The sequence below is a fragment of the Rutidosis leptorrhynchoides genome, chromosome 5 (genome assembly GCF_046630445.1).
Source record: "Rutidosis leptorrhynchoides isolate AG116_Rl617_1_P2 chromosome 5, CSIRO_AGI_Rlap_v1, whole genome shotgun sequence".
NCBI lineage: Eukaryota > Viridiplantae > Streptophyta > Magnoliopsida > Asterales > Asteraceae > Rutidosis > Rutidosis leptorrhynchoides.
This window is the reverse complement of record NC_092337.1, coordinates 121867417-121894301: the sequence shown is the minus strand read 5'-3', so window position 1 is coordinate 121894301 and position 26885 is coordinate 121867417.

Sequence of the window (26885 nt, the reverse complement as noted above, 5' to 3'; positions counted from 1 at the left end):
AAACGGGACATGACTCGAGCGTCATCGTACAAATCGTTGGAACAAAAATTACAAGTCCACTATGCACGTAAATATTATATTATATATAATTAATTATATTAATTATATAAATTAAATATATTATATATTAAATATAATTAAAAACCGTCGGCAGCCTTAATCATTTGAGGAATGAGCTGGATTGCATAGCTCCGCAATCGCGGAGGTTAGTGTGAGCATAATACCGCAGTCGCGGAGTTCAAGGGACCAGAAAGGGGCTATAAAGCCCGATCGTTTTTCAGCTTGAATCATTCAAATTCAATCTCTCTTCTCTATATATACTCCGTAAAATTTATTTTATTATTATTATTATTATTATTAATATTATTATTAAAATTTATTTTATTATTATTATTATTATTATTAATATTATTATTAAAATTTATTTTATTATTATTATTATTATTATTATTATTATTATTATTATTATTATTATTATTAATCGCATTATTATTAGTAGTATTATTACTAGTATATACATAAAATATTACGACAAGGTTATGAGCGAGCTATTTCAAAACGGGTTTTGCGGGAGGGATAGAGCTAAGGAAATTATGGGTTATAGCTATGGAAGTTATGGGTATGGTTCGGGGGTATAGCTCGTGAGGTCAAACTAGTGTTTATCATCTCCGTTGCGTCTACATACTTTCCTGCAATATTGAATCTCAATATTGATACGTGAACACTCGTAACTTAACTTTTATATATTATTAGTGTATCCCTGACTAGTGCTCGAGTATATAGGATTATACATTCTTGTACGTTTGATATTGTCGTTATATAGGTTATGTTAAATCCTAAATTAGATACATATGCTACTGAGATAAGGTATATGATATGCATGTCATTGGAAAGCTAGCGAAAAGTTAAGAACTTTTCATTTACAACTCGTGTGATTTCGATGAGCGAATTAAAAGATATAGTCAACTGAATTATTATTAATTTTAGTATATTTATTGTTAAAGTGATTATTATTGCTATCGTCGTTATTATCGTCGTTATAATTATTCTCTAATAATTATTATTATTATTATCAATATCATTATCGTTATAAGTATTATTATTAAAAATTGCCATTTATATTAGTATTACTACCGTTATTATCAGTACGATTATTATTAACATTATCATTACTATTATTACTATTATCATTATTATTATTATTATTATCATTAAAATAGTTATTTGTATTATCATAAATATTATTATAATATTTATTAATATTAGTATTATCTAATTATTATGACTAATAATATTATCATTATTATGAATGCGATATAAAAGAGGACTAAAAGCTATTAATCAAATTGATTAGGAAGACATTGATTTAGATAAAAATATCGTTTTCATTATTTTTATCATTATTTTTATTATTAAAAGTATTACTAATATTAAAACTATCATTTTACTAAAATTATCATTTTTTATAGAAATATCATTGTTATTATAAGATATTATTATTATTATTATCATTTTAGTATTATTTTTATTATTAAAAATTATCAATTTGAATAAGATTATTATTCTTCTATAAAATATTATCACAGTTAATTTAAAAAAGTATCGTTATTATTAAGATTATCATGATTAGAATTATCATTTTTATCATAATTAATATCATCATTATTAAATATAAATATTGTTATTATTATTAGCAGAATAATAATAATTATTATTATTATTACACAATAATACAACTTTTAATTATTATTATTATCAATATTATTTTATCAAAGAGTTATGTGATACAAAGATATTTTTACCACACGTAATATAATTACATTAATAATTCATACCACTATATTTTTATGATATTAAGTGATTTTTATAAATTTTATTACTTAAGATATATAAAAGTATATTTTTATTATATATAAACTTTAATATAAATTTTTATTTATTAATAAATAATTTATATTATTTACTTTAATAAAAATCTGCTAAATATATTTAAATATATAAAATGACTATATTTAAATTATATAATAATCATGTAAAGATTTTGGAAGTCATTTTGGATCAAGTTGACTTTTGTTGACTTTTGCATATTAGTCTCGAGCATTAGAATTGTGATACACTACGATTTGACCTAAATTGTTAGACAGATATTGACCAACATATAAATATATATACTTAATATAGGTTCGTGAACCCAAGGCCAACCTTGCACTTATTCAATAACGTCATATGTATTTTTACTACGAAATATAGTATTGTGAGTTTCATTACTCCCTTTTTAAATGCTTTTACAATATATATTTTGGGACTGAGAATACATGCGCTTTTATAAATGTTTGACCAAATAGACACAAGTAATCGAAACTACATTATATGGTTGAATGGATCGAAGCCGAATATGCCCCTTTTAGCCAGGTAATCTAAGAATTAGGGAACTGGCCCCTAATTGACGCGAATCCTAAAGATAGATCTATCGGACCCAACAAGCCCCATCCATTGTTGCGGATACTTTAGTACTTCGAAATTTTATCATGTCCGAAGGATGTCTCGGAATGATGGGGATATTCTATATGCATCTTGTGAATGTCGATTATCAGGTGTTCAATCCATATGAATTTTTTTTATCTCTATACAGTGCGAAATGCCTGATATGGGTTGATGTTTATGAGAAATGGAGATGAAAAATCTTGTGGTCTATTAAAATAATGGAAATGATTGTTTATGATAAACTAATGAACTCACCAACCTTTTGGTTGACACTTTTAAGCATGTTTATTCTCAGGTATTAAAGAAATCTTCCGCTGTGCATTTGCTCATTTTAAAGATAACTTGGAGTCATTAATGGCATATTTCAAAAGACGTTGCATTCAAGTCATTGAGTTCAATAGAGATTATTATTAAGTAAATGACAGACCAGGTCATTTATAGGTTGGATATTATGAAATGGTATGCATGCCTGTCAACTTTCGATGAAATGAAAGTTTGTCTTTAAAAACGAATGCAATGTTTGTAAAATGTATCATATAGAGGTCAAATGCCTCGCAATGTATCCATATGTTATTGTATTCGTCCTTATAGATTAGGACGGGTCGCTTCATTGTTTAGACCACAAGATTTTTATTTATAAAAGTAGATCTCGCAGGGATCTAAAAGTAGTGCCAAGTTTTTGATATTTAGACTAAACAGTTCAAAGTTTGCCCCGTCACAAGTTGTACTATCCTTGTCGATTTGAATCATTATTAAGTAATACAATGACTTGGTCAAATGTATTGGGGACGTTACTCCCGATAGGCCTACCCCCAATAATTAAGAATGCGTTATGTAAAAGCAATTAAAAATATCATAGTGGGGACTTGCAGGACATAGCCAGGTATAGCAGAGTTTAATAGTTGGTACTTGTGTCTAAATTGTAAATATTAAAAGTAGCATGTGTCTCACCCCTGTAAGTTTAAATATATTGCGCAATAGTTAGTGGGGCTATGAAGTTCACCTTAGTAAGTAGGAGAAGAGTTTATTATTCCTCGGATTAGAAGAGTTGGATGAATGTGAGCAGAAAGTCAACCTAATGACATTTAAGAGTAGTTAAATGTTTGCCCAAGTTTAAGTTAAGTATGCAAGTGTTTAAGTGTAGTTCGTTTTACTAAGTTCCCATTGTTAGTAAGTTTCCATGTTTAGTAAGTTAGTGTTGAACACTAGTGAGTTGTTCTTAATAAGTCTATCACTTATTAAGTGTGTAAGTGACTAAGTGTGGTACAATCTTGCCCAAACTTCGTTGCTAACATGCAAGTCACTCGAATGATATATTGTTACCGGTCGGCCCAGGATCTCTTGACCATAATCTAAGTCTTGGCATTCGAGATCCACAAGCGTCCCATAATGGTAACAAGGATCACCCTAGGCACAAGTAGCGCAGATGTTCAAGTAATCTCCCGTTATCGTGAATGACTATTGTAATCATATGTTATAATCTTATAATATAAGTATTATAATATAGGTAGTACATTATAAGTGTTAGTAGTAGTATAGGTGTGTAAGTGTTAGTTAGTAGTATGTAGTATAAGTAGTAGAATTAGGGTTTAATAGTAAGTATTATTAATTAGGTAGGTTTAAATTAGGGTTTTAATTAATTAGAGTAGTTAGGTTTTAATAATTAATTAATGATTAGGGTTTAGTAGTATTAAATGTTTTAGATAGTATTTAAGTAGTATTAGGTTTAGGGTTTAGTTAATTAGGGTTTAAGTATTTAATATGTATATATGTATAGTATATGTATCGTGTATATGTATATTGTATATATATATTTTATTATTTTTTTATATATATGTGCCGATATATGCATATATTAAGTGTATGTGTGTGTATATATATATATATATATATATATATATATATATATATATATATATATATATATATATATATATATATATATATATATATAAATCCATAACATGTGACAACCAAATAAATTTAAGTTTGATAGATCAAATAAATTTTTTTTATATATATACACGTGATATGTATATGGTATATGTATATATTTTGTTACCATTTTAAACATTAACATAATCTTGGTTAATCATTAGGGTTTTTAAGATCTAAACTACTTATATATATATATTTTATATATATATATATATATATATATATATATATATATATATATATATATATATATATATATATAATATATGTATATGTATATGTCGTATATGTATGTATATGTACGTGTTTATTATATATTTTTTTTTAACATGAACATGTATGTATATGATCAAGAATGAATATGATTATGAATATAAACATGAATCGAAAGATAGAATTTAAAAGATTTGGATCTAGGGTTATACCTTGATGATGGATGATGAAGATTAACAAAGAAAAGAAGAAAAGTCTTGAAGATGAAGATCAAAGCACTCGAAAAATCAAGAACACCTTGAAGATCTTGATGAACACGAAGAACACACTTGAAGATTAACCCGAAAAGTAAAAGCAATCAACCAAGATAACAAGATGGTGTTGGGGTGGTTTCGGTTTTGGTGAAAACCGTAGGTGGTGGTGGTGTTTTTGGAGGTTGCCGATTGGTGGTGGTGTGGTGGTGAAGGTGGCAGTTTTTAGTGGTTGTAGGGAGGAGGTGGCAGCCGAAAATATTAGAGAGAAGAGAGGTGATTGTGAGGTAATTGTAAATGAATGAGATGATGAAAATGGTCACCTAAACAACTCCTTTTATATTTGAGTTAGGAAGGTTCTAGGTCTAGGGTAGTTTAGGAAATCTTAGGGACAAAGTCAAGATTAGGTTTAGGTTTATGGTGGTGATTATGGCTGAGTTTTTGGAGGGTAAATGGGTAATTTTACCCCCTCCTATTCACAGCTAGGGTTAGGTTAAAGGAAGTGGAACTTTTTCGTTTTTTAACCTTGTAGTTTGGTTTGGTTAAAATGGTTCCTTATAAGTTCAAGTTTACATGTTTAAAAGTTTTAATTTTTGAGTTATTACATTTTGTTCACGGAAGTTAATAAGCTTTTATTTTCATCTTTTATTAACTTGTCAATTATTGCACAAAGTTAATTAATATATTTTATAACTCTTAATACTTATCAATTGTTGATTAAAGTTTAATTATTAAGTTTTAATTATATTGTTTGGGCAATTGATAAGGAAGAAAACATAGAATGGAAAAATGAGGGTCGTTATAGTACCTCCCTGTTATTAGAAACTTCGTCCCGAAGTTTTAGGTAGACTTCTCGGATGCATCAGCGTCTGAGAAGAGATGGGGATATTTCCGTATCATTTGGTCTTTGCGTTCCCATGTATATTCGGGTCCTCTACACGAATTCCGACTTTAACGATAGGTATGTTGCTTTTACGCATTTGTTTGACCTCTTCATTCATGATTTCTATAGGTTCTTCAACGAAATGCATTTGATCATCAATGCGGATATCATCCAAAGGAATAACAAGTGTGTCATCAGCAAGATACTTTTTAAGATTCGAGACATAAAACACATCATGTACTTGGCTAAGTTCAGTTGGTAGTTCTTATCGGTACGCCACGGGACCGACTCTTTGAGTGATTGTGAAAGGTCCAACATATTGTGGACTGAGTTTACTTCATTTACCGAAGCGGACGACACCTTTACAAGAGGATACTTTCAACATGACTTTATCTCTAACTTGGAATTCTATATCCTTTCGATGCTTATCAGCATAGCTCTTTTGTCGGCTGCGGGCAGTTTCTAATCGTTGCTTAATCTGGACGATCTTTTCGGTAGTTTCATGAATAATTTCGGGACCAGTTAAATGTCTGTCCTCGAGTTCATCCCAACACAAAGGGGATCTACATTTCCGGCCATATAAAACTTCAAAAGGCGCAGCTTTAATGCTAGAGTGATAACTGTTGTTGTAGGAAAATTCAGCTAAAGGTAGATGTCTATCCCATCCTTTGCCGAAATCGATTACACAAGCACGTAGCATATCTTCCAGTGTTTGAATGGTTCGTTCACTTTGACCGTTAGTTTGCGGATGATAGGCTATACTCATGTCGAGTTGAGTTCCAAGAGTAGATTGCAAAGTTTTCCAGAATCTAGAAACGAATCGACTGTCGCGATCAGAAATAATTGAGATAGGAACTTCATGACGTGAGACAATTTCTTTAATATAAAGTTGTGATAATTTCTCCATCTTATCGGTTTCCTTGGTCGGTAAGAAATGTGCAGATTTAGTAAGATGATCAACTATGACCCAAATAGTATCGTTGCCGTTTGAAGTCTTAGGCAACTTAGTAACGAAATCCATAGTGATACATTCCCACTTCCACTGCGGGATATCGGTTTGTGTCAACAGACCAGAAGGCTTTTGATGTTCAGCCTTGACTTTCAAACAAGTGAGACACTTACTAACATACGTAGCAATGTCGGCTTTCATGTTAGGCCACCAGTAGAATTCCTTTACATCGTGATACATCTTACTAGAACCGGGATGGATAGAGTACCTAGTCTTATAAGCTTCGTCCAAGACTAGATCACGGAGATTACCAAAGCTAGGAACCCAAATTCTGTTACCAAAGTACCGTGTACCATTAGCTTTCACTTAGAGTTGGTTCTCGAAACCGATAGGTCCTTCACCTTCGATAAGTATTGGTTTAATAGCTTCATGTTGAGCTTCACAGATTCGTGATATAAGATTCGACTTGATTTTTAGGTTTAAAGCACGAACACGTCTAACATCGTCTTTTCAACTAAGGGCATCGGCAACCACATTTGCCTTCCCAGGATGATATTTCAGCTCATAGTGATAATCGTTCAATAACTCGAGCCATCGACTTTGTCTCATATTTAGCTGTTTCTGATCAAAGATGTGTCGAAGACTTTTATGGTCAGTGTACACCATAAACTTGATACCATATAGATAATGTCTCCATATCTTTAATGCAAATACCACGGCTCCTAATTCTAGGTAATGTGTGGTATAGTTCTTTTCATGTTTCTTCAACTGTCTAGATTCATAGGCAATAACATTTTCACGTTGCATTAAAACACAACCAAAGCCTTGCTTTGAGGCATCGCAGTAAACAACAAAATCGTCAGAGCCTTCCGGTAAAGATAGAATCGGGGCTGTGCTCAATTTATCCTTCAGAATCTTGAAAGCAGATTCCTGTTCTTCGGAAGACTCAAACTTCTTCCTTTTATGGGTTAACTTTGTAAGAGGTTTAGCAAGGAGGGAAAAATCTTTTATGAATCTTCAATAATAACCGGCAACTCCCAAAAATTGACGAATATGCTTCGCAGTCTTTGGTATCTCCTAGTTTTGAATAGCGGTAATCTTAGCTGTATCGACATGTATTCCGTTACTATCAATAACATGTCCGAGGAATTGTAAGGTTTTGAACCAAAACTCGCACTTTGAAAACTTAGCGTAGAGTTGTTCCTATCGTAAGAGTTCAAGAATCATGTGCAAATGCTGCTCATGTTCTTTCTCACTCTTTGAGTAGATTAAGATGTCGTCAATAAAAACAATGACAAATTTGTCGAGATATGGTTTGCAGACACGATTCATAAGATCCATGAACACGGAAGGAGCATTAGTTGATCCTTGACCCTAAGTTGGTGATAACCGGACCTCAGATCAATTTTTGAATAAACGCTCGACCCTTGAAGTTGGTCAAATAGATCATCAATACACGGTAATAGATAGCGGTTCTTGATAGTAAGCTTGTTGAGTTCGCAGTAATCAATACCCATCCTCAACGTACCATATTTCTTTTTAACGAATAGAATAGGAGCTCCCCATGGGGACGAGCTTGGATGAATGAAACCTTTATGCAATAGTTCTTGGAGTTGGTTAGAAAGTTCCTTCATTTCGGAAGGTGCTAAATGGTATGGTGCTTTAGCAACAGGAGCAACACCAGGAGATAAATCGATCTAAAATTCGACTTGTCGAGGAGGTGGAAGACCAGGAAGATCTTCAGGAAATACATCAGGATAATCTCTAACCACCGGCACGTCATCTTTAACAACCCAAAAATTTTTGAACAAATTTAAACTTGATCTTTATATGTTTTCGACATGATAAGAAAAGTCTGTAATGTTGAAATCTCAAAAACTTTGAACTATATTCATATATTCATTTACCCTTCGGCTGCTCTCGATGATTCACGAACAATTATGTGTAAATAGATATGTATGAATATATACATATTTGTGATTATTAAATTGAGAAATATTAATGAAACATTAAACGTTTGATTAATATGAAAATAAGTTACGAAGTTTATTATATGACTTGAGAATGTTAACAAAGTATTTGATGAATAATACTTTACATGAACGTATTAGTTTCAATATGATTATCAATGGAATTAGAAGATAAGATCAAATGATTAAATTATCAGATACAATGTGATATGACTACGAGTCTCTATTGAGAGGTCCACTTCGATTTAGGGAACCTTTCATTTTTAACAGTATTCAAAATAATTGGTAATGTGAATTATAAGTAAAAACAAAGATGTCAATTAACGGGAACTAGACAAACGTTAATGGAGTTTCCTGTTCGACTTCCTATATAAATGTTAACTAGGGTGAAAGTGAAATTTTGGGAATATAGATAAATTAAGAAAATAGATACCGACGTTTTACCTTAAATGATTTCATACGTTCATTTAACCCTTGAACTTTATCTCACGCTTCATCAATATTTAGAAATTTTAAAAACTTGAAAACCCTGTTATGATTTAGATATGATTTTTGCTTCTTAAACGAAATGGTTTTTCGATATAATAGACTATTATTATTATAAACACTTTTATAACAATTACTACTATTATGACCTTTCCAATAAAACGATTTTTAATAGAATATGTTTTGATTATTAAAATGTTTTATAAACTTTTGTGCATGAACGAGTTATATCAATTTTAAGCTTTGAAATACAAACGTTACAAAATAATACTTTTTATTAGTTAAATGATTTCAAAATATTTATGTATGCTTTGAAATATAATTAGTTTGAAAAACTAAATATTATACTACTAACTGAATATTTCAAGTTTATATTTTCGAAAAGAAAATATATATATATATATATATATATATATATATATATATATATATATATATATATATATATATATATATTACAAGGTAATTAATAACATAAGTTATAAAACCTTTTGTCTAAAATAATATATTTTGTAAACAACGAGACATTGATTTACAGAAGCAAATGACCACAACACTCGAATGATTAGGTTACACTTGAAGTGATATAGTTATTGGTGAATTAAGTCTCTATTTTTGTAAAAGGTACACATCACGAAATGTAAAACGCTAGTTTTCTGAGTGTACGAAAAACCGTTCAAGAAACCGGAATCAGGACATAAGTTGAGTGACAACGTCCATGTCATTAGAACAAAAATTACATTTTTACCAAGCTCGTAAATATAATTTATTATATAAATAATTATCTAGATTAAATATATATTAATATATATATTATATAATTATAAACGAGTGTCGGCAGAGGTAATTAGGCGAATGTGAGCTGGCCACAGGAGCCATGTGATCGCATGGAAATGTGCCTGTGAACCCATGCGATCGCATGGGGACAGGATTCATCAAATGTCTATAAGTTCGATCACTTCTGCTTCGAGACACACACACATACATTCATATATCTATCTCACTTCCTCTGTAATAATTATTATTATTTATATTATTATTATTATTATTATTATTAGTATAAATATTATTATTATTAGTATTATACATAAAAATACTACAACAGAGTGCTGCTCGTGTGATCTAAAACGGATTTTTGAAACTGGTTTTTGAGAGGGATAGAGCTAAGGAAATTTTGGGTTATTGATTTGGAGGTTATGGGTATGTTTCGGGGTATGCTCGCGAGGCCAATCTAGTGTTTATCATCTCCGTTGCGTCTACGTACTTTCCTGCAATATTGAATCTCAATATTGATACGTGAGCACTCGTAACTTAACTTTTATATATTAATAGTGTATCCCTGACTAGTGCTTGAGTATATTTGATTATGCATGCTTGTATATTTAATTATGTCGTTAGTTAGTTTAAGATAAATTATGAATTTATTATATATGCGACTGAGTTAAGGTATATGATATGCATGTCTTTGGAAACTTGTGTCGTTGGAAAGCTGTCGAAAAATTAATAACTTTTCATTTAGAAAGCATATGATTTCGATGAACGGATTAAAAGATATCGTCAATTGAATTATCTATAATTTTATGTATTATTGTTAAAATGATTATTGTTATCGTTATCGTTATCGTTATCGTTATCGTCGTTATTATCGTTATTATTATTATCTAATAATCAATAATAATATTATTATTATTATTAGTATTAAAATAATTAATATTTTTATCAAAACTATCATTTTATTATTTTTATCGTCATTATTATTATTAAAAGTATCATTAAATATTAAAACCATCTTTTATTAAAATTATCATTTTGAATAGGATTATTATTCTTGTATAAAATATTATTATTACTACAGTTAATAGTAAAAAGTATCGATATTATTATAATTATCATGATGGTTAGAAAATATCATTATAAATCTTAAAATTTATATTTTCATTTAAATTATCATTTTTATTATTATTAGTATTATTAATAACAACAGTATTATTAACATTATTATTATCATTAACATGATTATAATATTTTTATCATTATTAGTAATATCATTATTATGACATTGGTGTTATTATAAAAGATTATTATTAATTATCAAAATTATTATTAACATTAGTAAATATAAATATTGTTATTATAATTAATATTATTATTATCACAAAATAATACAACTTTTACTCATTATCAATATTATTTTATCAAATATGTTATACAAAGATATTTTTACCACACGTAATATAATTACATTAATAATACATACTACTATATTTTATGATATTAAATAAACTTCATAAATTATATTATTTAAGATATATAAAAGTATATTTTTATCATATATAAATTTTAGTATAAATTTTTATTTATTAACGACTTTTAAGTTATAAAATAAACATGTATAGATTTTGTAAATCATTTCTAGTCAAATTGACTTTTGTTGACTCTTGCATGATAATCTCGAGCATTAGGATTGTGGTACACTATGATATGAACTAAATTGTTAGACAGATATTGACCATTATATAAATATATATATACTTAATATAGGTTCGTGAATCCGAGGCCAACCTTGCACTTGTTCAATGACGTCATATGTATTTTTACTACGAAATACAGTATTGCGAGTTTCATTTGCTCCTTTTTAAATGCTTTTACAATATATAGTTTTGGGACTGAGAATATATGCGCTACTTTTATAAATGTTTGATGAAATAGACACAAGTACTCGAAAATTACATTCTATGGTTGGATTATCGAATCGAATATCACCCTTTTACCTTTGTAGCCTAAGAATTAGGGAATAGACACCCTAATTGACGCGAATCCTAAAGGTAGATCTACGGGCACTAACTCCCCCCCATACTGGAAAATGGTATGCTTTAGTACTTCGAGTTTATATTATACATACGAGTTTCTGTTTGGGGATATTCTATATGCATTATGTTAATGTCGGTTACCAGGTGTTCAATCCATATTAATGATTTTTAAACATGCGAGTGTATGATTATTGAATAAAAGAAATCTTGTGGTCTATTAAAATTATGGAAAAGATTGATTTCGATAAACTAATGAACTCACCAACTTTTTGGTTGACACTTTAAAGCATGTTTATTCTCAGGTATTAAGAAAATCTTCCGTTGTGCATTTGCTCATTTTAATGATATTACTTGGAATCATTCATGGCATATTTCAAAAGACGTTGCATTCAAGTCGTTGAGTTCAATAGAGATTATTATTAAGTAAATGACAGATTAGGTCATTTATAGGTTGGATATTATGAAATGGTATACATGCATGTCAACTTTCGATGTAATGAAAGGTTGTCTTTTAAAAATGAATGCAATATTTGTAAAATGTATCATATAGAGGTCAAATACCTCACGATGTTATCATATGTTGTTGTATTCGTCCTAATAGATTAGGATGGGTCGCTTCATCATCACTAAGCTTTTCCTTTGGTTCGACTATCTTAACATGGGCTAATATCGCTGGATAACCTTTCATAAGGTATTTACGGGTTTTGATGCAAGAAATGATGTTGAGCTTGGAACCACTCTTGTCGCCTTGAATGACGAGAGTCTCTCCATTTCTCAACGGAATATTAACGGTCTTATCGAAACACAAGATTGCAGCATGTAATGGACGTAACCAGTCTATTCCGACTACGACATCGAAACTTGCTAACTCGACCGGCAAAAGGTCAATCTTAAAGTCTTGGTAAGCTAGTTTTAGATTACAGTTCTTATAGATGTGATCAACTTTCATAACTTTTCCATTTTCTACCTCTACTAGTCGTTTAGTTTCGAGGGGTTGTGGTATCTCAGTGAATAAGGTACAAAATTCACTAGACACGTAACTCTTATCAGCACCCGTATCGAATAAAATGTTTGCATAGCAATTATTGACAAGAAACGTACCCGTAATGACTTCATCTTCCTCACGGGCTTCCTCAGCCGTTATGACAAACGCACGGCCCTTCGCATTAGTGGTATTGGCTCTAGTAGCAGGGGTATCTTTCTTCTTAGGGCAGTGAGGACTAATATGCCCCTTCTCTCCGCAGGTGTAACAAGTAGGAGGAGCTTTAGCAGGAACAACAGCTTTATCTTTCGGAGGAGTCTTACAAGTCTTAGCTACATGTCCCACCTTTTTACATAAAGAACAAGTAGCAGTGCACCACCCTGGGTGGTGCCTTTCACAACGAGCACAATAGGGCTTAGTCCCTATATAACCAGTCCTAGTGCTATCAGAAGGCTTCTTAGCAATATTCTGGTTTGAACCCTGAGATGGCTCAAATTTCCTTTTACCATCACTACTCTTAGTATCAACTTTCTTACTAGCTAAAGCTCTTCTTCTTTTGGCCATCATCAGATTTTGAGCCATGAGAATCACGGCATCAAGGGTAACTTTCTCAGCAGCTATAACATTTCCCTGAACATCCTCAGGGAGACCGTCAATGTACCTTTCGATCTTTCTCGGCTCAGTAGGAAAATGAAATGTCCCGTTCTTATTGATTAAAAACGTTCCATATTAATTGATTTCGTTGCGAGGTTTTGACCTCTATATGAGACATTTTTCAAAGACTGCATTCATTTTAAAACAAACCATAACCTTTATTTCATCAATAAAGGTTTAAAAAGCTTTACGTAGATTATCAAATAATGATAATCTAAAATATCCTGTTTACACACGACCATTACATAATGGTTTACAATACAAATATGTTACAACAAAATAAGTTTCTTGAATGCAGTTTTTACACAATATCATACAAGCATGGACTCCAAATCTCGTCCTTATTTAAGTATGCGATAGCGGAAGCTCTTAATAATCACCTGAGAATAAACATGCTTAAAACGTCAAGAAAAATGTTGGTGAGTTATAGGTTTAACCTATATATATCAAATCATAATAATAGACCACAAGATTTCATATTTCAATACACATCCCATACATAGAGATAAAAATCATTCATATGGTGAACACCTGGTAACCGACATTAACAAGATGCATATATAAGAATATCCCCATCATTCCGGGACACCCTTCGGATATGATATAAATTTCGAAGTACTAAAGCATCCGGTACTTTGGATGGGGTTTGTTAAGCCCAATAGATCTATCTTTAGGATTCGCGTCAATTAGGGTGTCTGTTCCCTAATTTTTATATTATCAGACTTAATAAAAAGGGGCATATTCGATTTTGATAATTCAACCATAGAATGTAGTTTCACGTACTTGTGTCTATTTTGTAAATCATTTATAAAACCTGCATGTATTCTCATCCCAAAAATATTAGATTTTAAAAGTGGGACTATAACTCACTTTCACAGATTTTTACTTCGTCGAGAAGTAAGACTTGGCCACTGTTGATTCACGAACCTATAACAATATATACATATATATTAAAGTATGTTCAAAATATATTTACAACACTTTTAATATATTTTGATGTTTTAAGTTTATTAAGTCAGCTGTCCTCGTTAGTAACCTACAACTAGTTGTCCACAGTTAGATGTACAGAAATAAATCGATAAATATTATCTTGAATCAATCCACGACCCAGTGTATACGTATCTCAGTATTGATCACAACTCAAACTATATATATTTTGGAATCAACCTCAACCCTGTATAGCTAACTCCAACATTCACATATAGAGTGTCTATGGTTGTTCCGAAATATATATAGATGTGTCGACATGATAGGTCGAAACATTGTATACGTGTCTATGGTATCTCAAGATTACATAATATACAATACAAGTTGATTAAGTTATGGTTGGAATAGATTTGTTACAAATTTTCACGTAGCTAAAATGAGAAAAATTATCCAATCTTGTTTTACCCATAACTTCTTCATTTTAAATCCGTTTTGAGTGAATCAAATTGTTATGGTTTCATATTGAACTCTATTTTATGAATCTAAACAGAAAAAGTATAGGTTTATAGTCGAAAAAATAAGTTATAAGTCATTTTTGTAAAGGTAGTCATTTCAGTCGAAAGAACGACGTCTAGATGACCATTTTAGATAACATACTTCCACTTTGAGTTTAACCATAATTTTTGGATATAGTTTCATGTTCATAATAAAAATCATTTTCTCAGAATAACAACTTTTAAATCAAAGTTTATCATAGTTTTTAATTAACTAACCCAAAACAGCCCGCGGTGTTACTACGACGGCGTAAATCCGGTTTTACGGTGTTTTTCGTGTCTCCAGGTTTTAAATCATTAAGTTAGAATATCATATAGATATAGAACATGTATTTAGTTGATTTTAAAAGTCAAGTTAGAAGGATTAACTTTTGTTTGCGAACAAGTTTAGAATTAACTAAACTATGTTCTAGTGATTACAAGTTTAAACCTTCGAATAAGATAGCTTTATATGTATGAATTGAATGATGTTATGAACATCATTACTACCTTAAGTTCCTTGGATAAACCTACTGGAAAAGAGAAAAGTGGATCTAGCTTCAATGGATCCTTGGATGGCTCGAAGTTCTTGAAGCAGAATCATGACACGAAAACAAGTTCAAGTAAGATCATCACTTGAAATAAGATTGTTATAGTTATAGAAATTGAACCAAATTTTGAATATGATTATTACCTTGTATTAGAATGATAACCTACTGTAAGAAATAAAAGATTTCTTGAGGTTGGATGATCACCTTACAAGATTGGAAGTGAGCTAGCAAACTTGAAAGTATTCTTGATTTTATGTAACTAGAACTTGTAGAATATATGAAGAACACTTAGAACTTGAAGATAGAACTTGAGAGAGATCAATTAGATGAAGAAAATTGAAGAATTAAAGTGTTTGTAGGTGTTTTTGGTCGTTGGTGTATGGATTAGATATAAAGGATATGTAATTTTATTTTCATGTAAATAAGTCATGAATGATTACTCATATTTTTGTAATCTTATGAGATATTTCATGCTAGTTGCCAAATGATGGTTCCCACATGTGTTAGGTGACTCACATGGGCTGCTAAGAGCTGATCATTGGAGTGTATATACCAATAGTACATACATCTAAAAGCTATGTATTGTACGAGTACGAATACGGGTGCATACGAGTAGAATTGTTGATGAAACTGAACGAGGATGTAATTGTAAGCATTTTTGTTAAGTAGAAGTCTTTTGATAAGTGTATTGAAGTCTTTCAAAAGTGTATAAATACATATTAAAACACTACATGTATATACATTTTAACTGAGTCGTTAAGTCATCGTTAGTCGTTACATGTAAGTGTTGTTTTGAAACCTTTAGGTTAACGATCTTGTTAAATGTTGTTAACCCAATGTTTATAATATCAAATGAGATTTTAAATTATTATATTATCATGATATTATCATGTATGAATATCTCTTAATATGATATATATACATTAAATGTCTTTACAACGATAATCGTTACATATATGTCTCGTTTAAAAATCATTAAGTTAGTAGTCTTGTTTTTACATATGTAGTTCATTGTTAATATACTTAATGATATGTTTACTTATCATAGTATCATGTTAACTATATATATATCCATATATATGTCATCATATAGTTTTTACAAGTTTTAATGTTCGTGAATCATCGGTCAACTTGGGTGGTCAATTGTCTATATGAAACATATTTCAATTAATCAGGTCTTAACAAGTTTGATTGCTTAACATGTTGGAAACACTTAATCATGTAAATAACAATTTCATTTAATATATATATAAACGTGGAAAAGTGCGGGTCACTACAGTACCTACCAGTTAAATAAATTTCGTCCCGAAATTTTAAGCAGTTGGAGGTGTTGACGTATCTTCTGGAAATAAATGCGGGTATTTCTTCTTCATCTGATCTTCTCATTCCCAAGTGAACTCAGGTCCTCTACGAGCATTCCATCGAACCTTAATAATTGGTATCTTGTTTTGCTTAAGTCTTTTAACCTCACGATCCATTATCTCGACGGGTTCTTCGATGAATTGAAGTTTTTCGTTGATTTGGTTTTCATCTAACGGAATAGTGAGATCTTCTTTAGCAAAACATTTCTTCAAATTCGAGACGTGGAAAGTGTTATGTACAGCCACGAGTTGTTGAGGTAACTCAAGTCGGTATGCTACTGGTCCGACACGATCAATAATCTTGAATGGTCCAATATACCTTGGATTTAATTTCCCTCGTTTACCAAATCGAACAACGCCTTTCCAAGGTGCAACTTTAAGCATGACCATCTCTCCAATTTCAAATTCTATATCTTTTCTTTTAATGTCAGCGTAGCTCTTTTGTCGACTTTGGGCGGTTTTCAACCGTTGTTGAATTTGGATGATCTTCTCGGTAGTTTCTTGTATAATCTCCGAACCCGTAATCTGTCTATCCCCCACTTCACTCCAACGAATCGGAGACCTGCACTTTCTACCATAAAGTGCTTCAAACGGCGCCATCTTAATGCTTGAATGGTAGCTGTTGTTGTAGGAAAATTCTGCTAACGGTAGATGTCGATCCCAACTGTTTCCGAAATCAATAACACATGCTCGTAGCATGTCTTCAAGCGTTTGTATCGTCCTTTCGCTCTGCCCATCAGTTTGTGGATGATAGGCAGTACTCATGTCTAGACGAGTTCCTAATGCTTGCTGTAATGTCTGCCAGAATCTTGAAATAAATCTGCCATCCCTATCAGAGATAATAGAGATTGGTATTCCATGTCTGGAGATGACTTCCTTCAAATACAGTCGTGCTAACTTCTCCATCTTGTCATCTTCTCTTATTGGCAGGAAGTGTGCTGATTTGGTGAGACGATCAACTATTACCCAAATAGTATCAAAACCACTTGCAGTCCTTGGCAATTTAGTGATGAAATCCATGGTAATGTTTTCCCATTTCCATTCCGGGATTTCGGGTTGTTGAAGTAGACCTGATGGTTTCTGATGCTCAGCTTTGACCTTAGAACACGTCAAACATTCTCCTACGTATTTAGCAACATCGGCTTTCATACCCGGCCACCAAAAATGTTTCTTGAGATCCTTGTACATCTTCCCCGTTCCAGGATGTATTGAGTATCTGGTTTTATGAGCTTCTCTAAGTACCATTTCTCTCATATCTCCAAATTTTGGTACCCAAATCCTTTCAGCCCTATACCGGGTTCCGTCTTCCCGAATATTAAGATATTATAAAACTCCTTGTTGCGCCTCCTTTATTTGAGTAGTAAGGTTATTATAAATCATTATATTCATAGATTTTACTCGAATGGGTTCTCTGTCCTTCCTGCTCAAGGCATCGGCTACCACATTTGCCTTCCCCGGGTGGTAACGAATCTCAAAGTCGTAATCATTCAACAATTCAATCCACCTACGCTGCCTCATATTCAGTTGTTTCTGATTAAATATGTGTTGAAGACTTTTGTGGTCGGTATATACAATACTTTTGACCCCATATAAGTAGTGCCTCCAAGTCTTTAATGCAAAAACAACCGCGCCTAATTCCAAATCATGCGTCGTATAATTTTGTTCGTGAATCTTCAATTGTCTAGACGCATAAGCAATCACCTTCGTTCGTTGCATTAATACACAACCGAGACCTTGCTTTGATGCGTCACAATAAATCACAAAATCATCATTCTCTTCAGGCAATGACAATATAGGTGCCGTAGTTAGCTTTTTCTTCAATAACTGAAACGCTTTCTCTTGTTCATCATTCCATTCAAATTTCTTCCCTTTATGCGTTAATGCAGTCAAGGGTTTTGTTATTCTGGAAAAGTCTTGGACGAACCTTCTGTAGTAACCAGCTAGTCCTAAAAACTGGCGTATGTGTTTCGGAGTTTTCGGGGTTTCCCACTTTTCAACAGTTTCTATCTTTGCCGGATCCACCTTAATACCTTCTTTGTTCACTATGTGACCGAGGAATTGAACTTCTTCCAACCAAAATGCACACTTTGAAAACTTAGCGTACAATTCTTCCTTCCTCAATACTTCTAACACCTTTCTCAAATGTTCACCGTGTTCTTGGTTATTCTTTGAGTAAATAAGTATGTCATCAATGAAAACAATGACAAACTTGTCAAGGTATGGTCCACACACTCGGTTCATAAGGTCCATGAACACAGCTGGTGCATTAGTTAAACCAAACGGCATGACCATAAACTCGTAATGACCGTAACGTGTTCTGAAAGTAGTCTTTGGAATATCATCTTCTTTCACCCGCATTTGATGATACCCGGAACGTAAGTCAATCTTTGAATAAACAGACGAGCCTTGTAGTTGATCAAATAAGTCGTCGATTCTCGGTAGTGGGTAGCGGTTCTTGATGGTAAGTTTGTTCAACTCTCGGTAGTCGATACACAACCTGAATGTACCATCTTTCTTCTTGACAAACAAAACAGGAGCTCCCCACGGTGATGTGCTTGGTCGAATGAAACCACGCTCTAAAAGTTCTTGTAATTGGCTTTGCAGTTCTTTCATCTCACTGGGTGCGAGTCTGTAAGGATCACGAGCTATTGGTGCAGCTCCTGGTACAAGATCTATTTGAAATTCAACGGATCGATGTGGGGGTAATCCCGGTAATTCTTTCGGAAATACATCGGGAAATTCTTTTGCAATGGGAACATCATTGATGCTCTTTTCTTCAGTTTGTACTTTTTCGACGTGTGCTAGAACAGCATAGCAACCTTTTCTTATTAGTTTTTGTGCCTTCAAATTACTAATAAGATGTAGCTTCGTGTTGCCTTTTTCTCCGTACACCATTAAGGGTTTTCCTTTTTCTCGTATAATGCGAATTGCATTTTTGTAACAAACAATCTCTGCTTTCACTTCTTTCAACCAGTCCATACCGATTATCACATCAAAACTCCCTAACTCTACTGGTATCAAATCAATCTTAAATGTTTCGCTAACCAGTTTAATTTCGCGATTCCGACATATATTATCTGCTGAAATTAATTTACCATTTGCTAATTCGAGTAAAAATTTACTATCCAAAGGCGTCAATGGACAACTTAATTTAGCACAAAAATCTCTACTCATATAGCTTCTATCCGCACCCGAATCAAATAAAACGTAAGCAGATTTATTGTCAATAAGAAACGTACCCGTAACAAGCTCCGGGTCTTCCTGTGCCTCTGCCGCATTAATATTGAAAACTCTTCCGCGGCCTTGTCCATTCGTGTTCTCCTGGTTCGGGCAATTTCTAATAATGTGGCCCAATTTTCCACATTTATAACAAACTACATTGGCATAACTTGCTCCGACACTACTTGCTCCACCATTACTCGTTCCGACACCATTTGTTCCTTTCGTTCTATTAACCCCTGGTCCATAGACCTCACACTTCGCCGCGCTATGACCATTTCTTTTACACTTGTTGCAAAATTTGGTGCAGAACCCCGAATGATACTTTTCACACCTTTGGCATAGCTGCTTCTGATTGTTGTTGTTGTTGTTGCGGTTATTATTGTTGTTGGGATGATTGTTGTAGTTGCTGTTGTTGTTGTTGTTGTTGTTGTTGTTGTTGGGCCGTTTGTTGTAGTTGCGATTGATGTTACGATTGTTGGGATAATTGTTGCGATTATTGTTGTAATTGCTGTTGTTGTTGTATTGGTGATTCTTATCACCGTTTTCCTCCCACTTTCTTTTGACTTGCTTCACATTAGCCTCTTCAGCAGTCTGTTCTTTAATTCTTTCTTCAATCTGGTTCACTAGTTTGTGAGCCATTCTACATGCCTGTTGTATGGAGGCGGGCTCGTGTGAACTTATATCTTCTTGGATTCTTTCTGGTAATCCTTTCACAAACGCGTCGATCTTCTCTTCCTCATCTTCGAATGCTCCCGGACACAATAGGCACAATTCTGTGAATCGTCTTTCGTACGTGGTAATATCAAATCCTTGGGTTCGTAACCCTCTAAGTTCTGTCTTGAGCTTATTAACCTCGGTTCTGGGACGGTACTTCTCGTTCATCAAGTGCTTGAATACTGACCACGGTAGTGCGTACGCATCGTCTTGTCCCACTTGCTCTAGATAGGTATTCCACCATGTTAACGCAGAACCTGTGAAGGTATGCGTAGCGTACTTCACTTTGTCCTCTTCAGTACACTTACTTATGGCAAACACCGATTCGACCTTCTCAGTCCACCGTTTCAATCCGATCGGTCCTTCGGTTCCATCAAATTCCAAAGGTTTGCAGGCAGTGAATTCTTTGTAGGTGCATCCTACACGATTTCCTGTACTGCTAGATCCAAGGTTATTGTTGGTATGTAGCGCAGCCTGTACTGCGGCTATGTTTGAAACTAGAAAAGTACGGAATTCCTCTTCATTCATATTCACGGTGTGTCGAGTAGTCGGTGCCATTTCCTTCAAAATAGTCAAATGGAACAAGTTAATCATACAGAATATTAAGAGTAGTTAATAGTATTTCGTAGCATAATATGAACTCATTTATAAAAGCTTTTTCTTCATATTAGCGTTTTATAAGTTTAAATTCGGGTAGTACCTACCCGTTAAGTTCATACTTAGTAGCTAATATACAATTCAACTACTACAATTCTATATGAAAAAATGATTACAAAAATATTTCGCGTTCAAACTTTTACACAATATTTTACAAACTTACAATACCGCTTATTTTACATATAGCATGAAATATAGCACACAATAAATTTGATACAAGATGGTTGTGAAGATAATTCTAGCTAGTACACAAGTCGTTCAGCAAAGGCAATAAAGACACGTAATTCATACGTCTAGAAACAAGTCATGCATTCTGGTTTTACTAGGATTACTTCCCATCCTTGGTCTTGTGGAACATAACCGTTATGGCCGTTGATAAGACAGCGTGTTGTAACGTCGTCAAAGGGACGAGGGTTACGTAATGTCCAACAGTCCCGTAGCAATCTAAAAACCTCATTTCTTACCCCAATTACCGACTCCGTCACTTGTGGGAACGTTTTGTTTAATAGTTGTAGCCCGATGTTGTTGTTCTCACTTTGGTGAGAAGCGAACATTACTAATCCGTAAGCATAACATGCTTCTTTATGTTGCATGTTAGCCGCTTTTTCTAAATCACGAAGTCCAATATTCGGAGATATTGAGTCAAAATAATTTCTTAACCCATTGCGTAAAATAGCATTTGGGTTCCCCGCAATATATGCGTCAAAGTAAACACATCGTAACTTATGGATTTCCCAATGTGATATCCCCCATCTTTCGAACAAAAGCCTTTTATAAACCAAGAAATTCTTAGAACGTTCTTCGAATGTCTTACAAACTGATCTCGCCTTAAATAGTTGTGCCGAAGAATTCTGATCGACTCTAGACAAGATTTCATCAATCATGTCTCCGGGTAGGTCTCTTAAAATATTGGGTTGTCTATCCATTTTGTGTTTTTATACTGTAAAATAGACAAGAGTTAGATTCATAAAAAAAATACTTATTAATACAAGCAATTTTTACATATATCATAAAGCATAAGCACACTATATTACTTATATTACACCACACGAATACAACTATCTTATTCCGACTCGCTTGTTTCTTCTTCTTCGGTTTTGGTTCGTTTTGCCAAGTTTCTAGGGATATATGATGTTCCCCTAATACGAGCCGTCGTTATCCACATTGGTTTAGAAAAACCTGGTGGTTTAGAGGTTCCCGGGTCATTGTTACAACTTAAGGACTTCGGGGGTTGACGATACATATAAAGTTCATCGGGGTTGGAATTAGATTTCTCTATTTTTATGCCCTTTCCCTTATTATTTTCTTTTGCCTTTTTAAATTCAGTTGGGGTAATTTCTATAACATCATCGGAATTCTCGTCGGAATCTGATTCATCGGAGAATTGGTAATCCTCCCAATATTTTGCTTCCTTGGCGGAAACACCATTGACCATAATTAACCTTGGTCGGTTGGTTGAGGATTTTCTTTTACTTAACCGTTTTATTATTTCCCCCACCGGTTCTATTTCTTCATCCGGTTCCGATTCTTCTTCCGGTTCCGATTCTTCTTCCGGTTCCGACTCTTCTTCCGGTTCCTCTTCGGGAACTTGTGAATCAGTCCACGAATCATTCCAATTTACATTTGACTCTTCATTATTATTAGGTGAGTCAATGGGACTTGTTCTAGAGGTAGACATCTATCACATAATATCAAACGCGTTAAGAGATTAATATATCACATAATATTCACATGTTAAAAATATATAGTTTCCAACAAAATTTGTTAAGCAATCATTTTTCAAGTAAACACGGTCGAAGTCCAGACTCACTAATGCATCCTAACAAACTCGATAAGACACACTAATGCAAAATTCTGGTTCTCTAAGACCAACGCTCGGATACCAACTGAAATGTCCCGTTCTTATTGATTAAAAACGTTCCATATTAATTGATTTCGTTGCGAGGTTTTGACCTCTATATGAGATGTTTTTCAAAGACTGCATTCATTTTAAAACAAACCATAACCTTTATTTCATCAATAAAGGTTTAAAAAGCTTTACGTAGATTATCAAATAATGATAATCTAAAATATCCTGTTTACACACGACCATTAGATAATGGTTTACAATACAAATATGTTACAACAAAATAAGTTTCTTGAATGCAGTTTTTACACAATATCATACAAGCATGGACTCCAAATCTCGTCCTTATTTAAGTATGCGACAGCGGAAGCTCTTAATAATCACCTGAGAATAAACATGCTTAAAACGTCAACAAAAATGTTGGTGAGTTATAGGTTTAACCTATATATATCAAATCATAATAATAGACCACAAGATTTCATATTTCAATACACATCCCATACATAGAGATAAAAATCATTCATATGGTGAACACCTGGTAACCGACATTAACAAGATGCATATATAAGAATATCCCCATCATTCCGGGACACCCTTCGGATATGATATAAATTTCGAAGTACTAAAGCATCCGGTACTTTGGATGGGGTTTGTTAAGCCCAATAGATCTATCTTTAGGATTCGCGTCAATTAGGGTGTCTGTTCCCTAATTCTTAGATTACCAGACTTAATAAAAAGGGGCATATTCGATTTCGATAATTCAACCATAGAATGTAGTTTCACGTACTTGTGTCTATTTTGTAAATCATTTATAAAACCTGCATGTATTCTCATTCCAAAAATATTAGATTTTAAAAGTGGGACTATAACTCACTTTCACAGATTTTTACTTCGTCGAGAAGTAAGACTTGGCCACTGTTGATTCACGAACCTATAACAACATATACATATATATTAAAGTATGTTCAAAATATATTTACAACACTTTTAATATATTTTGATGTTTTAAGTTTATTAAGTCAGCTGTCCTCGTTAGTAACCTACAACTAGTTGTCCACAGTTAGATGTACAGAAATAAATCGATAAATATTATCTTGAATCAATCCACGACCCAGTGTATACGTATCTCAGTATTGATCACAACTCAAACTATATATATTTTGGAATCAACCTCAACCCTGTATAGCTAACTCCAACATTCACATATAGAGTGTCTATGGTTGTTCCGAAATATATATAGATGTGTCGACATGATAGGTCAAAACATTGTATACGTGTCTATGGTATCTCAAGATTACATAATATACAATACAAGTTGATTAAGTTATGGTTGGAATAGATTTGTTACAAATTTTCACGTAGCTAAAATGAGAAAAGTTATCCAATCTTGTTTTACCCATAACTTCTTCATTTTAAATCCGTTTTGAGTGAATCAAATTGTTATGGTTTCATATTGAACTCTATTTTATGAATCTAAACAGAAAAAGTATAGGTTTATAGTCGAAAAAATAAGTTACAAGTCGTTTTTGTAAAGGTAGTCATTTCAGTCGAAAGAACGACGTCTAGATGACCATTTTAGATAACATACTTCCACTTTGAGTTTAACCATAATTTTTGGATATAGTTTCATGTTCATAATAAAAATCATTTTCTCAGAATAACAACTTTTAAATCAAAGTTTATCATAGTTTTTAATTAACTAACCCAAAACAGCCCGCGGTGTTACTACGACGGCGTAAATCCGGTTTTACGGTGTTTTTCGTGTCTCCAGGTTTTAAATCATTAAGTTAGCATATAATATAGATATAGAACATGTGTTTAGTTGATTTTAAAAGTCAAGTTAGAAGGATTAACTTTTGTTTGCGAACAAGTTTAGAATTAACTAAACTATGTTCTAGTGATTACAAGTTTAAACCTTCGAATAAGATAGCTTTATATGTATGAATTGAATGATGTTATGAACATCATTACTACCTTAAGTTCCTTGGATAAACCTACTGGAAAAGAGAAAAGTGGATCTAGCTTCAATGGATCCTTGGATGGCTCGAAGTTCTTGAAGCAGAATCATGACACGAAAACAAGTTCAAGTAAGATCATCACTTGAAATAAGATTGTTATAGTTATAGAAATTGAACCAAAGTTTGAATATGATTATTACCTTGTATTAGAATGATAACCTACTGTAAGAAACAAAGATTTCTTGAGGTTGGATGATCACCTTACAAGATTGGAAGTGAGCTAGCAAACTTGAAAGTATTCTTGATTTTATGTAACTAGAACTTGTAGAATATATGAAGAACACTTAGAACTTGAAGATAGAACTTGAGAGAGATCAATTAGATGAATAAAATTGAAGAATTAAAGTGTTTGTAGGTGTTTTTGGTCGTTGGTGTATGGATTAGATATAAAGGATATGTAATTTTGTTTTCATGTAAATAAGTCATGAATGATTACTCATATTTTTGTAATCTTATGAGATATTTCATGCTAGTTGCCAAATGATGGTTCCCACATGTGTTAGGTGACTCACATGGGCTGCTAAGAGCTGATCATTGGAGTGTATATACCAATAGTACATACATCTAAAAGCTGTGTATTGTACGAGTACGAATACGGGTGCATACGAGTAGAATTGTTGATGAAACTGAACGAGGATGTAATTGTAAGCATTTTTGTTAAGTATAAGTATTTTGATAAGTGTATTGAAGTCTTTCAAAAGTGTATAAATACATATTAAAACACTACATGTATATACATTTTAACTGAGTCGTTAAGTCATCGTTAGTCGTTACATGTAAGTGTTGTTTTGAAACCTTTAGGTTAACGATCTTGTTAAATGTTGTTAACCCAATGTTTATAATATCAAATGAGATTTTAAATTATTATATTATCATGATATTATCATGTATGAATATCTCTTAATATGATATATATACATTAAATGTGTTTACAACGATAATCGTTACATATATGTCTCGTTTAAAAATCATTAAGTTAGTAGTCTTGTTTTTACATATGTAGTTCATTGTTAATATACTTAATGATATGTTTACTTATCATAGTATCATGTTAACTATATATATATATCCATATATATGTCATCATATAGTTTTTACAAGTTTTAATGTTCGTGAATCATCGGTCAACTTGGGTGGTCAATTGTCTATATGAAACATATTTCAATTAATCAAGTCTTAACAAGTTTGATTGCTTAACATGTTGGAAACACTTAATCATGTAAATAACAATTTCATTTAATATATATATAAACATGGAAAAGTGCGGGTCACTACAGAAACATCTATGGACACAAGGTAGAAAGCTCAAGAAAATGATTAGTGTAGCTTTCAATGTCGGTACCCTTAACTTTGAGTTCCCAGAACTCGGCTTCAAGCTTTTGGACGTGACTTCTAGGACAAAACTTATTAACCATCATGCCTTTAAGTTCATCCCA